Below are 15447 nucleotides of genomic sequence, written 5' to 3'. Positions count from 1 at the left end.
TTTGAAAGAAAAAAATAAAGTTGGTGAATAACTTATTTGCCCACCAGCCACAAAGTTAATTTTCTTCATGCATTTGTAGAAGTGTATTTTGATAGATAAAAACAGACAGTAGAGTCTGTCTGGTCGCTGTACCCTTCCTTCCTGGGAAGATTAAAGCTATAGACAGTGACATTCAGAACGAGATCTGTGCCCTCACGCAAGCCATGGCCTACTTCAGTGATGGAGCAAAACATAGCCTTTTCTCCTCTAGAAAAAGATCTGACATTTAACTACCATTTTCAATTTTTTTCTGCTGACAGAGAGGGCTCAGTAAATGCCAGGCTCAACAGTGGCCCCCCCTCTGTAGGTGGGATTTAGTCTTCCGTGAGGTCAGCTCACATGGAGAGGAGGTCAGGGCGGATCGTACCACTCTCTTTGATGGGGATGATGTCTTCTTTGAAGTTTTATCAAAGACATCATGACTTTAACCGCTTTTGCGGTAACAATAGAACAATAGCAAGGCCGGGCTCTTATCTGTATGCATGCTGTGATGCACAGAGAGAACACAGCGGTGTCAACAGAGCATGTTACACAAAGGCCTCTAAATAAACACAACATAATACACAACGGAAAACAAGGTCTCTTTTATCTGGTCATTCCTGATTGTCTGTGACGGAAGTTCCTCTCCAATTACTGCTGATTTATCTATAGACGCAAGTGATTTCATTATCTTTATGAGGTTGTTTAAATGAAGACACTTGCACACATTCAGAATCAGCTATCTTTAGTGGGGCTTCAATAGACCCTAACTACTATTTAAACCATTTAAACCGGTGATTTCTGAGCAGTCAGACTCTGGGCTGAAATCCCTTTATTTTAACAATTTAGTTTTAAAACACACAGTGTTATCCAAAAGTTTGGAAACACCTACAGGCAAATTTGGGTTTTGGACAATCAAGTAGTACTTGATTATAATTGTATCTGTAGTGTGTTATTTGATATTACTGTCGTGTTCAAAAGATTACATACCCCTTGCAGAATCTGCAAAATGTCAATTATTTTAACAAAATAAGAGGGATCATACAAAATGCATGTTATTTTTTATTTAGTACTTTATTAGTTTTATTTAGTGTATATATATATATATATATATATATATATATATACACTAAAAATCTTACCGATTCCAAACTTTTGACTGGTAATGTTTTTAAAAGAAGTTTCATCTGCTCACCAAGGCTGCATTTATTTAATTAAAAATACAGTAAAAACAGTAATATTGTGAAATATTATTACAATTTAAAATAACTGTTTTCTATTTGAATATATTTTATAAAGTAATTTATTCCTGTGGAGGCAAAGCTGAATTTTCAGCATCATTACTCCAGTCTTCAGTGTCACATGATCCTTCAGAAATCATTCTAATATGCTGATTTGCTGCTCAAGAAACATTTATGATTATTATCAATGTTGAAAACAGTTGTGTACTTTTTTTTTCAGAATTCCTTGATGAATAGAAAGTTCAAAAGAACAGCATTTATCTGAAATACAAAGCTTTTGTAACGTTATACACTACCGTTCAAAAGTTTGGGGTCAGTAAGAATTTTTATTTTTATTTTTTTGAAAGAGATTAAAGAAATTAATACTTTTATTCAGCAAGGATGCATTAAATCGATCAAAAGTGACAGTAAAGACATTTATAATGTTACAAAACATTATATTTCAAATAAATGCTGTTCTTTGAACTTTCTATTCATCAAAGAATCCTGAAGAAAAATATTGTACACAAATATTTTGTACAATTGTACACAATAAATGTTTCTTGAGCAGCAGATCAGCATATTAGAATGATTTCTGAAGGATCATGTGACACTGAAGACTGGAGTAATGATGCTGAAAATTCAGCTTTGCATCACAGGAATAAATTACTTTATAAAATATATTCAAACAAAAAAAAACAGTTATTTTAAATTGTAATAATATTTCATAATATTACTGTTTTTACTATATTTTTAATTAAATAAATGCAGCCTTGGTGAGCAGACGAAACTTCTTTTAAAAACATTAAAAATCTTACCGATTCCAAACTTTTGACTGGTAGTGTGTGTGTATATATATATATATATATATATATATATATATAAATGACCCTGTTCAAAAGTTCACATACCCTTGATTCTTAATACTGTGTGTGGTTACCTGGATGATCCACGACTGTTTGTGATGGTTGTTCATGAGTCCCTTGTTTGTCCTGAGCAGTTAAACTGCCCAATGTTCTTCAGAAAAATCCTCCAGGTCTCGCAATTTTTTTTGGTTTTCCAGCATCTTTTGCATATTTGAACCCTTTACAGCAGTGACTGTATGATTTTGAGATCCATCTTTTCACATTGATGACAACTGAGGGACTCAATCACAAGTATTACAAAAGGTTAAAGCAATCTTAAAACTGCAGTCTGTAAGTTTTGCCTCTTTGTCGCCATCTCTGTTTGACACCTGCAATTGCAGTTATTTGCGGAATTTTCATCTTTATGTGGGTTGTGCATCGGCACGGCTCCTCAGCGCGGATGAATCTAATGTTTTGAGGTGCAGCTGTCTGTGGGGGCTGTCAGTCAACGCACCAGTGTGGATCTTCACAGTACATCGTAATTATGCTACGTCTTGTATGTATGTCCAAAATAAGAAGTTTCATCTGAAGAAGTAAGTAACGTCATTCACTTTTGAAAACTGAAAAATGTTTTACAATAAATCGCACAACCAATGGTGCAAATTATTATTGTTATACTTTGTTCTTTTATTATTATTGTTATAAATTGTTAATGTTAAAAACATTAACATTGCGTGACTATATGTATGTAGTGTGTATTATCGTTATCCATAACTGTATGGATTAAGCGAAAACGTGTGCTACTGTTACCTTATTACCCAATGAACCATTGAAATGTCTTACATGTCCAGCAAAAAAATAGCCATCTCTGCGTTCATTTTTAGGTCATGCCACCTTTCAAAAGCCCTGCCGACATTTATTCTTGTTTTCGCACGGGCCTGGTCGCTTTCCCTTTTTTACTGTAGGCTCTCCGCAGTCCGAAGTCTTTTACTTTTTACCACAGTTGTCAATAATGATTGTCGTTTTTAACTTTCTGGATTACAAGCCACCATCTCAAGTTTAAATACATTCCAGCTGCTGTAAGAAGAGGCTACAAATGATGCGCCACCAGAAGCATCCACACACACGATATAGCCTACTAGACAGGCTGATTTCAAAACACTGCTTCGAAGCTTTACAAATCTAATCAATGGTCGAATTAATGGTTCGGATCGCGTAAACGAAGCCTCGTTTACTGAAATCACGTGACTTTGGCGCTCAGAACCACTGATTCGAAACAAAAGATTCGTAAAGCTTCGAAGCAGTGTTTTGAAATTGCCCATCACTAGATATTGTTGAAAAGTCTTTTTTTTTTTTGCCACACAAAAAGTGTTCTCGTCACTTTATAATATTAAGGTTGAACCACTGTACTCACATGAACTGTTTTAGTACCTTTCTGGATCTTGAGAGGTTCAGTGACATTTCTGGCAATAGAGGCCTCTCTGAGCCATCGGATTTCATCAAAAATATCAATATAATTTGTGTTCCGAAGATGAACGACGGTCTTACGGGTGTAGAACGACATGAGGTGGAGTATAATTAATGACAGAATTTTCATTTTTGGGTGAACTAACCCTTTAACATACTAAACCAATCTTTACTCAAAGCTTCATCTTCACATGGTTCAACTCATTTAATTTTGTTCTCACCTCCTCACTTTAACTTCATCTTCCATCCATTTGTTCTCTGCCTTACTCCGACAACCACACTATTAATAAACATACTGGTAATTTGTCTTCACACTTTACTTTTTTAAAAATGTCTCATCTTGGTTAGATTTACAAAATAAATGATCTCTAATAGAATAGCTTTCTCAATTACAACACACTAACAACCACCACTAGCACTGTTAGCTTTAGTATTAGCTAAAAATTACTCGCACCTTAGCAACCACATAACAATGTGGGTAGCAACCACCCTATATAGCATTGAGGCAGCATGTATTGCTTGCCCTCTCACCTTATGTTGATAAAATGTAAAAGTCTTGCTCAGTAATTTAGCAAAATAAATAAAAACAATAAATTTTGCTTCTAGCAATATAAGAAAATGACTTCTTTGTAAGCTTTATGCTTGTTGTTTATGAAATAAAGATGTCTAATATTTGTGTAGCATCTTGCAGCAAAATCTGTCCAGTCACTGTGTGTTACGTTTACAAATTAGCATAGGTAATTTGATATAGGCTTTATTTAATTTCCAGAGCTTGCACCTGGAGCATTGTGAATAAATGTTCGCTTAGAAGCATTCAAAGGAAGCAAAAATGTTTACATTGCAAATGAAACAGAACATAAAAGCTCTCAAAACAGATAATCACAAGTGGGTAAAATAATTGCAATCATTGCCGCTCTGTTCACTCTTCTGATCGGAGCTGGACAATGCATGCTTAATGTGGCTCATTATATAAGTAATGCAGATAATAGCTAGACTAAAAGCAGCTAGTCCTGCTTAAAGTATCCTGTTAATTAGTGACCAGAATAGACTCACTCAATATTGTGAAGACACCCATCAAGGTTATTAATAACATTAATTTAACACCAGAAAGTACTTGATTGTGCTTGGAGTGTTGAGCACCAAATGTAATGTAAAGTGTGATACAACAATAGGTTTAACAATAAAACCACACACTTTTGCTAGATTAAAGCTGCAGTCCGTAACTTTTTTTGGTTAAAAATGATCCAAAATCAATTTTTGAGCAAGTACATAAACAGCCAGTTTTCAAAACTATCTCCTTACCTTCACAATTCACAACGGTAAACTTGTAATATTGTTTTCTAATACGGGTGGTACTGGTAGGTTTCCGTGGGAAATTCAAGCATGCAGCCGTTCCTCTTTGCGTCATTACATCACTTCTGTTTACATAAAGAAGGAGTCCCAGTCAGTAGGCTATATCATGTGAGGATGCTGCAGGTGACGGATCATTTATAGCCATTTCTCACAGCAGCTGCAATAAACTTATCATACTGATGGCAGATTGTATGGTATGACAAATGGACATTTAGAGATTAGACTACAGAAATTGAAATCTATGGGTAACACTAATACACACTAAATACATAGTCAAGCAATGCTGATGTTGTTAGCATTAACAAATTGAGAACAAAGTATAACAATAATAATAATTTGCATGGTTTGACGTGATCCGAGCTAAGCGATCGTTAGGTTTAATCACCATTGGCAGCGCGATTTATTGTAATGCTTTTTTCTCAGTTGGTCAGAACAAAAGTGGCAGACATGTTATTTACTTGTTCAGATGACATTCTCCGGTGAAAATTTTTATTTTGGTCATTCTTCCAAGACTTCAATCTGTGATTCCGAAGTACAGTATCCACACCGGTGCAGTGACTGACAGCAAACGTTAGATTCATCCGCGCTGATGCACAACCCATGTAAAGATTATAATTACGCAAATAACTGCAATTGCAGGTTTCAAACAGAGGTGGCGACAAAGAGGCAAAGCTTACAGACTGTAGCTTTAAATTAGCATGTACCAATTGTTTAGCTCAAGATTCAACATTTAGATTTAAATTTAGCTATTAAATGTATTAAAATTTAGATTAGAGTTAACAGATCTATTTCAATGATTTCATTTATAAATAGCAAATTCAAATTTAATATATACAGGTGCTGGTCATATAATTAGAATATCATCAAAAAGTTGATTTATTTCACTAATTCCATTCAAAAAGTGAAACTTGTATATTATATTAATTCATTACACACAGACTGATATATTTCAAATGTTTATTTCTTTTAATTTTGATGATTATAACTGACAAATAAGGAAAATCCCAAATTCGGTATCTCAGAAAATTAGAATATTGTGAAAAGGTTCAATATTGAAGACACTTGGTGCCACACTCTAATCAGCTAATTAACTCAAAACACCTGCAAAGGCCTTTAAATGGTCTCTCAGTCTAGTTCGGTAGGCTACACAATCATGGGGAAGACTGCTGACTTGACAGTTGTCCAAAAGACGACCATTGACACATTGCACACGGAGGGCAAGACACAAAAGGTCATTGCAAAAGAGGCTGGCTATTCACAGAGCTCTGTGTCCAAGCACATTAATATAGAGGTGAAGGGAAGGAAAAGATGTGGTAGAAAAAAGTGTACAAGCAATAGGGATAACCGCACCCTGGAGAGGATTGTGAAACAAAACCCATTCAAAAATGTGGGGGAGATTCACAAAGAGTGGACTGCAGCTGGAGTCAGTGCTTCAAGAACCACTACGCACAGACGTATGCAAGACATGGGTTTCAGCTTTCGCATTCCTTGTGTCAAGCCACTCTTGAACAACAGACAGCGTCAGAAGCGTCTCGCATGGGCTAAAGACAAAAAGGACTGGACTGCTGCTGAGTGGTCCAAAGTTATGTTCTCTGATGAAAGTAAATTTTGCATTTCCTTTGGAAATCAGGTCCCAGAGTCTGGAGGAAGAGAGGAGAGCCACACAATCCATGTTGCTTGAAGTCCAGTGTAAAGTTTCCACAGTCAGTGATGGTTTGGGGTGCCATGTCATCTGCTGGTGTTGGTCCACTGTGTTTTCTGAGGTCCAAGGTCAACGCAGCCGTATACCAGGAAGTTTTAGAGCACTTCATGCTTCCTGCTGCTGACCAACTTTATGGAGATGCAGATTTCATTTTCCAACAGGACTTGGCACCTGCACACAGTGCCAAAGCTACCAGTACCTGGTTTAAGGACCATGGTATCCCTGTTCTTAATTGGCCAGCAAACTCGCCTGACCTTAACCCTATAGAAAATCTATGGGGTATTGTGAAGAGGAAGATGCGATATGCCAGACCCAACAATGCAGAAGAGCTCAAGGCCACTATCAGAGCAACCTGGGCTCTTATAACACCTGAGCAGTGCCACAGACTGATCGACTCCATGCCACGTCGCATTGCTGCAGTAATTCAGGCAAAAAGAGCCCCAACTAAGTATTGAGTGCTGTACATGCTCATACTTTTCAGTTGGCCAAGATTTCTAAAAATCCTTTCTTTGTATTGGTCTTAAGTAATATTCTAATTTTCTGAGATACTGAATTTGGGATTTTCCTTAGTTGTCAGTTATAATCATCAAAATTAAAAGAAATAAACATTTGAAATATATCAGTCTGTGTGTAATGAACGAATATAATATACAAGTTTCACTTTTTGAATGGAATTAGTGAAATAAATCAACTTTTTGATGATATTCTAATTATATGACCAGCACCTGTATATATATATATATATATTATTGTTTAAATGCAAAATTTGAAAAATGCTCTATTTGCTAACATGCTAGTTTAGACAAATCTACTAAAATTGTGTTGTTTTTTTTTTGCTAAATTTGGAAAAAGATAGATAGGAACAACAAATTCAGTACCCCATACTTGGAGAAGAGTGTGCAGCACAGCATCGGGTTTGAGTGGGGCTTATGGGAATAAACCACATAAAGATGTTTTCATTTCTCATTCTGGATTAGAGCGAGAGAGAGTTTGAGATGTCTGTTTGATGGAGTGGTCTCAATCCTGCGTTTCGATGCTAACAGCATTAGCTTTATCTTACCCTGGTAAAGAATCTGCAGTGACGACTGTTCCACTCCGTCAGTCGGCTCCTCATTAGCTGCCATGGCAACCTGCCAGTTTAAACCAGCACAGAGGATGTTAAAACATGAAGCCCGGTGGGATGGCACGCCTCCGCTTAGATAAATGGCCATGATCAATCTCTCCTCCGGCCCGGTGATGTTAGGAGGGCTGTATCTCTCTAAAGTGCTGCTGAGCAGCATTGATCTGGCCTCAGCTGAAACCGAACAGGATGAACTACTGGGGAAACTTAGACTTTTTGCAACAATACACACAGAAAAGTACCATTAACCATTTACATGGTAAATGTGTGGCAAAATTTCAGCAAGATTTCATGGGCAAAAAAGGTCCACTGTCAATATTGTAGTGATGTATGAATCACAGCTTACACAGAAGTCACTTTCTGTAGGTGAGCGCGACAAATTAACTTAGGGAACTTTTTTTCGCTCAAAAGCAAAACTTCCAATCAGGTTCTGAAAGAGTCACATCTCATGGTTTCAGATCCTATGCTCAGGTGTCTAAACTGCAGTAAAGTAAGAATTGCGTGATGTAAACCATATACTCAATATATACTAGAAATAGCGAGAGAGAAAAAAAATTGTGAAGAATTGTGAGTTTATATCTTGCAATTCTGATTTTCATGCAGTTAAGACACCTGACTGATTATAAAAACGCACAGTTCTAAGAAGAAAAGTCAGAATTGATCGCAAAGACCCACCCCCTTTAGTTACTGTTGCTATGTCCGATAAGCCATGCCGTTCTCACGCCACACATCATGTTCTCACACAGTGAAAAATACATAGTGGAGCAAAGAGGACATGGACAACGGGTCAACAGACAAAACAGAGCAGGTTACTTTTGATATGAAGCAAAGTCTCAAATTTCAAACGATGTAATTTTTAAAGAAATCTAAACAATAAATACCATTTTGTGGCTCTTTAATGTGTCGTGACAGATCGCTGTAGCGCCTCAGTTCAAGCAGGTCGTGAACTGATCATCTCTTCTTACTAGTTAATTTATAGCATCAAATAAAGGAATGTTCAGAAGGAATGTTGTTTCAACCGCGGAAAGATGTCAGTTCACAGCATTTTCCAAGTTCAAGTGTACCGACGTTAATCTACTAACTCCCCTGACTGCTTTGTCAGACAAAATGGCGGATTCGGCGTTATGATTGGTTAGATCACCTGTCAATCAAACTCCCGGCGAAGGGTCAATTGTGAGACATAAACTTGTAATTGCAAGAAAAAAAGTCAGAATTGTGAGATTAAATGTCGCAAGTAACTGTTTATTTTTTATTCTGTGCCGGAAGCAAGCTTCCATACGATTGTGTGGATTTCTATGCATATGACGAGATTTTGTCTGCGAAATTTTGCAAAGCCAGGGTAAATGTGACCACACCTTAGTTTAATTTTTTGGAATAAAACACAATGCTGAGGGTTTTGAGACATTTCATTTACACCCAGGTTTTTGCCTGTACAAAGTAGGTTAGAGCTTCAGCTCTCAATGCTAATTATCTTATTCTCCTGTCAAGACTTGTCGACCTCTCCACTTTCACAGGGGTCAAGGTTAATGCCTCTAATGCATTCCAGAGGCTGCATATGACGATTGTGTGTGTGTGTGTGTCTGTGTGTGCGTGTATGTGTGAGTCTATCTGTCATTACATAGCACTCAGACAGCGAGTTCGCATTGATTACAAAAAAGACTGCTGAAAGATCATCCATCATCTGACCCACCTCTGGGCAAACGAGAGCCAGAAACAGAGGCTCTAATTTTCATCTTTATTCATGTCATATATTTTATCATTTAGTTGAATTATTGAGTGCTACTTCGTAATTTATTTACTATGCTTTATTATTTTATTTGGTTATGTTGTTATTTTACTTTTTTGTCATTGTCTGCTGCTAAGCTACAAACACTACTTTAATAAAGATGGATTTTATTAGCAAATAAACTATAGTAAACTGGAACTGCAAAACAGAGAGAGAGAGAGAGAGAGAGAGAGACAGAGAGCGGGCAGGTCAACATCTGGGTCCATATGCAAACAGTAGCTTCATTCAAATTTAATCATGGCATGCGTTTACCTCAGTCTACCTTCAGCTAAAAGACTAGTTACCAAACACACGCACACACACACACGTGCACACGCGGTTTATTCTATCCCCTAATCCTACAACACACACACACGCGCGCATAAACACACACATTCTAAAGCTTAATACTTAGGATTAGTTTCAAAAAAGTGCCTTGCCTTACTAAGAAAAACACATACAATAATAATATTCTGAATGGAAAGTGCTGAGTGTCTGCAGCAGTCTCTGTTCGGTTTCTGTCCTGTCAGCGATCAGCTTTCAGTCATATTAAGTTGTCCTGAGAGATTTCATTGAGACGGGCCTCCAGAGGTCATGACAAGGTCGCCACCTTATGACCACAACATTAGTCCTTCACATCCACACAGCAAATCTGACATGACACACTAGAGCCTTTCAGAGCTCAACCAGACAGGTGATTTCAGAGAGAGAGAGAGGTGATATGATTATAAACTCTTTGTGAAAAGAAATGTGCTTAAATGTATTGAATGTGCACTTGTAGTGTACTTCAAATCTTAGTATAGATTTAGTATCTTAGTATATTTTTTAAAAAACTGTACTTGCAGATAATATAATATCAATAAAAGGCCACATAAGTGTACTTAAGAGAGTACACTTTCATTACTATGTTTCTTAACACACTTTATTACACTTATAAAAAAAGGCACTTTGTAATAATCTCAAATTCAAAGTGCATTTAGTTACACTTTATTTTATGGTGTCAGTATTACAGTGTAATTATATGTTTAAGTACTGAGTAATAATAATTAACTACATGAAGTTAGGGTTAGGATGAGGGTTTGGTTAGGGGTTATTTGCATGAAATTATGCATAATTAACAGTTATTACTACAGTTACTACATGTAATGTGTAACAATGACTCTAAAATAAAGTGTTACTGTGCGTTTTACATCATTATGATTAAAGAAGTATGCTTATTTTGATGTGTTGACTAACACACTAAAGCACATGTAAAGTACTTTATTATTGTTTTAACTGTATTAGTGTGTTATTTGATATTGATACTCTATACGTAGCCTATGCACAGTACTTCTATCTCACTAGGGACAGCAGTGATCATTTTGCCACACCTGCACAATGGCAGATAAATCTACCAGCAATAAACATTTTCTTATACATACACACACACATATATATGAGCAATATCACACGAGTAGCCGCGCAATATGGCTGTATATCAGCAGCATGGTAGCATGGAAGTGTTGCATGCAGTTTGGAGATCTTTGCTTCTTTGCATTGCAAAGGTAAATAAAGAAACACTATGTCTATAAAGGCTAATGTTTTATGTATTTGAAGAGCGGAGAAGAGTCTTCGTCTGATATTTCCCGTCTAGTTGTAGCCAATATGCTAATGCTATAGAGGATGTAAGTTAAATATAGCCTTAATATTAAATTATCAGATGTAGCACAATTTAATTTGCTCTGGAACAAGTAATAGATTAATAAGACCAAAGACTGCCCGTTTTATGTACCCAAAATGAATTATATCTCATGTTTAACCACTATAAGACACAGCGGCAAATCCCCAAAGCACTGGCCGAGATGAAGCTGTTCTTGGCGGGTACATGACCACTGAATGGCCGCTGACGGCCTGGAGCTCGCATCTCCGAAAATGTCTAAACAAATTGTAAAATAGGCGCTATTATTAAATTTGAGTCACATATTTCAGGTCTAAACAACTACATTCTTGCCTAAAAACCTTTTAAAACTACAGTTCTTGGTACAAGTGTAGTTTTTACAAAAAATATGGTGGATTTGCTAGGCCGCCATGACAGTTGCTTCAAGCGGAGTGATAAGGATGAGTGCTGTTATCACTAAAATATCACATGGCTATCAGCCATCATTTTATATATATATATATATATATATATATATATATATATTTAAATGTCATACCAATATCTTATTTGTTATTGTCTATTATTACACTGTCTGGTTGAGCCAGACAAAATGCTATGTGGTATGGATATGAGGCTTTTCCCAATCCCATTCTTCTCATTCTGTTATCTATCATTTAAAAGAGGTGGCCAATTTTAGCTTTCCGTTTTGTGATCACTGAAAATATACTGTGATAACTTAAAAAAAATAATAATAAAAAAATAAAACAAAGGTGAAATTGAAATTAAACACTGTATGTGATGACATGTATTTTAAACAGGCATGTACAACCAAATACTGTAAATGTCCTTGGAAAAACAGGAACTTTTGTTCACCAATGAATTTGTATGTGCACTGTTTGTAAATGTGTGTCAGCTGACAAATGATACTAATGTGAATGTAAATGTCTTCATCTAATTACATTTTTGTCCGGTTCAAGTCCGTGGTATATTTAAATGAAATAGAAAGTAAGCTAGTGAAAGACAGAGTGAGAGAGAGAGGCACAGCATCATTTTCGCTTCTCGGCCTGCATATCTTTGCATAATTCATTCTGTTGCTTTCCAAAACCTCATAAACTTCGAAGATCATTTTAGGAGCTCCAGACAACAAAACAAAAGAGACTAATGTGATTTCAGAGAGAGCAATAGAGCGTTTTCACCCCTTCAAATCCATCAGCACGATCTTGGAGGTGAAATTCATTAGCTCGCAGTCTTCATTTATCTCTGAGTGAGTCTAGATGACTGTGTATCTGTGATGGATTTCTTATTTCTTGCTTTCTCATTCTCTTCCACTCTCTCAGGGGTCTGAGCAAAACAAAAAGCCTCATTAACAGTCTGTAGGCCACCTGTACAGCAGGTGAGCATTGATGACCTGTTAAGCTGTCTCCTGCCGTCTCTTCTCAGGCTGGAGCAGCCACGTACACCCCCCAGCAGAACCAAACGCTTCACCCCTGCAGCGCAGTCAAATGGTCTTTTCCTCCCTACAGCCTTACAATCTAATAACGCGCAACTTCCCTCCGCGGTGAAGAGATTTTAACGATTGCTGACGCCCCCGCTCTCTCCACTGCCCCACATGCTTCCTGTTTTTACTGTAATTCAAGAGCTAAAGGAGCCGTTACAGCGGAAACGTGTACGACCAATTAAAATCAGATCGTGGGGTGCCCTCCTACTGCCTGGCTATTACCGCCTCTCATAGTTCAAGAAGTTCCCAGCTTATTTTCTGTCAAAACAGAAACACAAACTTCAGGCTAAAGTGAATAATAACACTGAAATGATGATTTGTCTTTCTTCAGTCTGTAAAGTGATTGTGGGTACATTCGGAATGTTTGTGCAGCATGCAGTATGTATACTTTGCAAATTTTATCCACATAAGATAAAATGTCAATATGCAACCAGAGCACAATGTGTGTGATACTGTATCCCACAATGCAATGTAACTTGGTCTTCCAAATACAGTGTGAATCTGCCATGAATTTATCCCATTCTCGACCCATTACTCATTTACAGTAGACTGCCTAAAAAGTTAAGACATTTTTACATAAAAATGGATTTAAAAGTAGAATTATTTCAATTATTTCAGTGCCACCCTTGAACTTTAAAGAAGAATAAGAAGAAGTGCAATTATACTTTTAAAAAAGAGCATTTATTATGGGAATAACTTTATAATGCTTTTTTGACCCACTTAAGACTTAAGTATATGTCATTTTTAAACACTTCTAGTGTCTTTGAAATATGGTTAAATTGTACTGCCAAATGTACTGCCAAGCTTTAAAATATACTTAAATGTCATTTCTTTTAAAACTACTTCAAATAGAACACAGACCTTTAACACAATATTTAGATATATTTGTAATTCCACATTTGTAATAAAGATGCAATTTAGTACACTTAAAATATATTAAGTTTAAATGCTAAACTGAATAACACACTAGTTCTTTACATGTGTATGTTAATCAACACATCAAAATAAGTGCACTTATTTAAAGTTGACAAAAGATTATTAAAATGTAATTATTTAAAATGCACTAAAATGTACTAATTAAAGTAAAACTTTTACCTTGACATCATTACAAAGTTAACTTTTTAAAAGTGTACTTAAGTATGTTGAGAAAGTCATGAAAGTATACTCTTTTTAGGGACACTTAAGTGGCCTTTTATTTCATTAATTTTAAATTATGTGAAAGTACAGTTTTTTAAATAGACTTTTCAGATTTGAAGTACACTATAAGTGCACATTAAATACAATTAATTGCACTACAGTATGTATTTAGTTTATACATGATACCAGCAATGTACCAGCAACATAAACGTCTCAGGTTCCCCAAAAAGGGAACAAGACACTGCGTCTGTTTTGATGACACTATGGGAAAGCTCCTGCGTGACTGCGTCTGAAGCACATGTTCAACAAACTCCAGTGTCACTGGTGCAACATCACCCCATGACGTGTGACGGCGTACCGCAGAACTCTGAAGGATACCCAGAGCACAACAACGTAGTATGGTTAGGGAACCATGGCTATAGTTGTAACCTGAGAAGTTCCCTTTCGAGGAATTTGTTGCATTTGTTTTGATGATGCTATGGGAACGAAATACCCACTGTGCCATACTAACGAAATGCCTGTCCTAGTTTGAGTCACTCTGAGCACAGCTTAGGACGAAAGCACTTGAGACCCTGGAGTTTTGTCCAAATCCAGGTTATAGAATCAGATGAATGTGTGCAGAGAGGCCCAGCCTGCCGCATCACTCACCTCTTGGAAGAAACTCTTGACAATAAAGCCTTAGATGTTGCCATACTTCTAGTAGAATGGGCCCTCACAGTCAGAGGCGAAGTAAGGTCAAATGCCTTGTAGGCCACAGAGATAGCTTCAACAATCCATTTACATAATTTTCTGCTTAGAAGCCGGGGAACCCAGCCTGGGTGAACCAAAGCATACCAGCAGATGGTCAGTCTTACGCCACTGAGCAGTCCGGTGGATGTAACACGTAACACTCTTGGTCCACCGACAAAAATGGAGGAGGATAAACAGCTATGGTCACCATGCAAACCTTCAGCCTGGAGGGGGATGAAACAGCATAAAAACTATCCTGAAGAAACTCCAGCACTGAACAACCCAGGCAGTTAATTGAGTCTAAATGGCATTCTCTGCACCATAAAGTGAAGAATCTCCACTTTAGGCCATACAGGTTCCTTGTGAGTTTAGGAGGGTCTCAAACACCTCAGTCAAGAGACCAGGGTTTATGAACTAATCCTCCTCAGGGGCCAAACCCACAACTTCAGCCGAGCGTGATATTTTGATTGTGAGGCTTTTTCCACATCACTAGGGTACGTAGACACCTGCACATAAATCTGAAGATGCAGAATGGGTTGCCCCTCTGGGAAACCCCTTGGTCTTGAGCCACCACTGCAACAGTCTCATGTTCAGAAGGCCAAAACTAATCATGTTGAAAGCAGCTGCCATGAATCTCAACAGTCTCTGGAACTGTTTCATAGTGACAGCTTGGCTTAGCCTGATCTTGCCTATGGCTGAGAGAATTGACTGAATATGAGCAGGAGACAAACATGCCTGCATCATAGTCGAGTCCCATACCACCCCTAGGAAAGTGGTCCTCTGTAGTGGAGAAAGCGCACTTCTTGAAGTTCAATCTTAACCCCAAGTACCTCATGTGGGTGAGGACAACCACCATTTTCTCAGACTGAGCTAGAATTAGCCATTAGTCAATATAATTGAGTACACGGATACCCTGGAGTCACAATGGAGCCAGAGCTGCATCCATGCAGAGCA

The 15447-nt window shown here is 37.3% G+C and overlaps 1 protein-coding gene across 1 annotated transcript in view; it reads right to left on the bottom strand.

The window, feature by feature from the left end:
• The window catches only part of dmxl2 (Dmx-like 2), a 478360-nt gene that overhangs the window by 143733 nt on the left and 319180 nt on the right, over positions 1-15447 (bottom strand). The window lies entirely within an intron of this gene.

Source organism: Ctenopharyngodon idella, chromosome 18 (assembly GCF_019924925.1).
Source record: "Ctenopharyngodon idella isolate HZGC_01 chromosome 18, HZGC01, whole genome shotgun sequence".
Taxonomy (NCBI): domain Eukaryota; kingdom Metazoa; phylum Chordata; class Actinopteri; order Cypriniformes; family Xenocyprididae; genus Ctenopharyngodon; species Ctenopharyngodon idella.
Note: the sequence above shows the minus strand (reverse complement) of the source record. Positions and strands in the feature narration are given on the sequence as shown.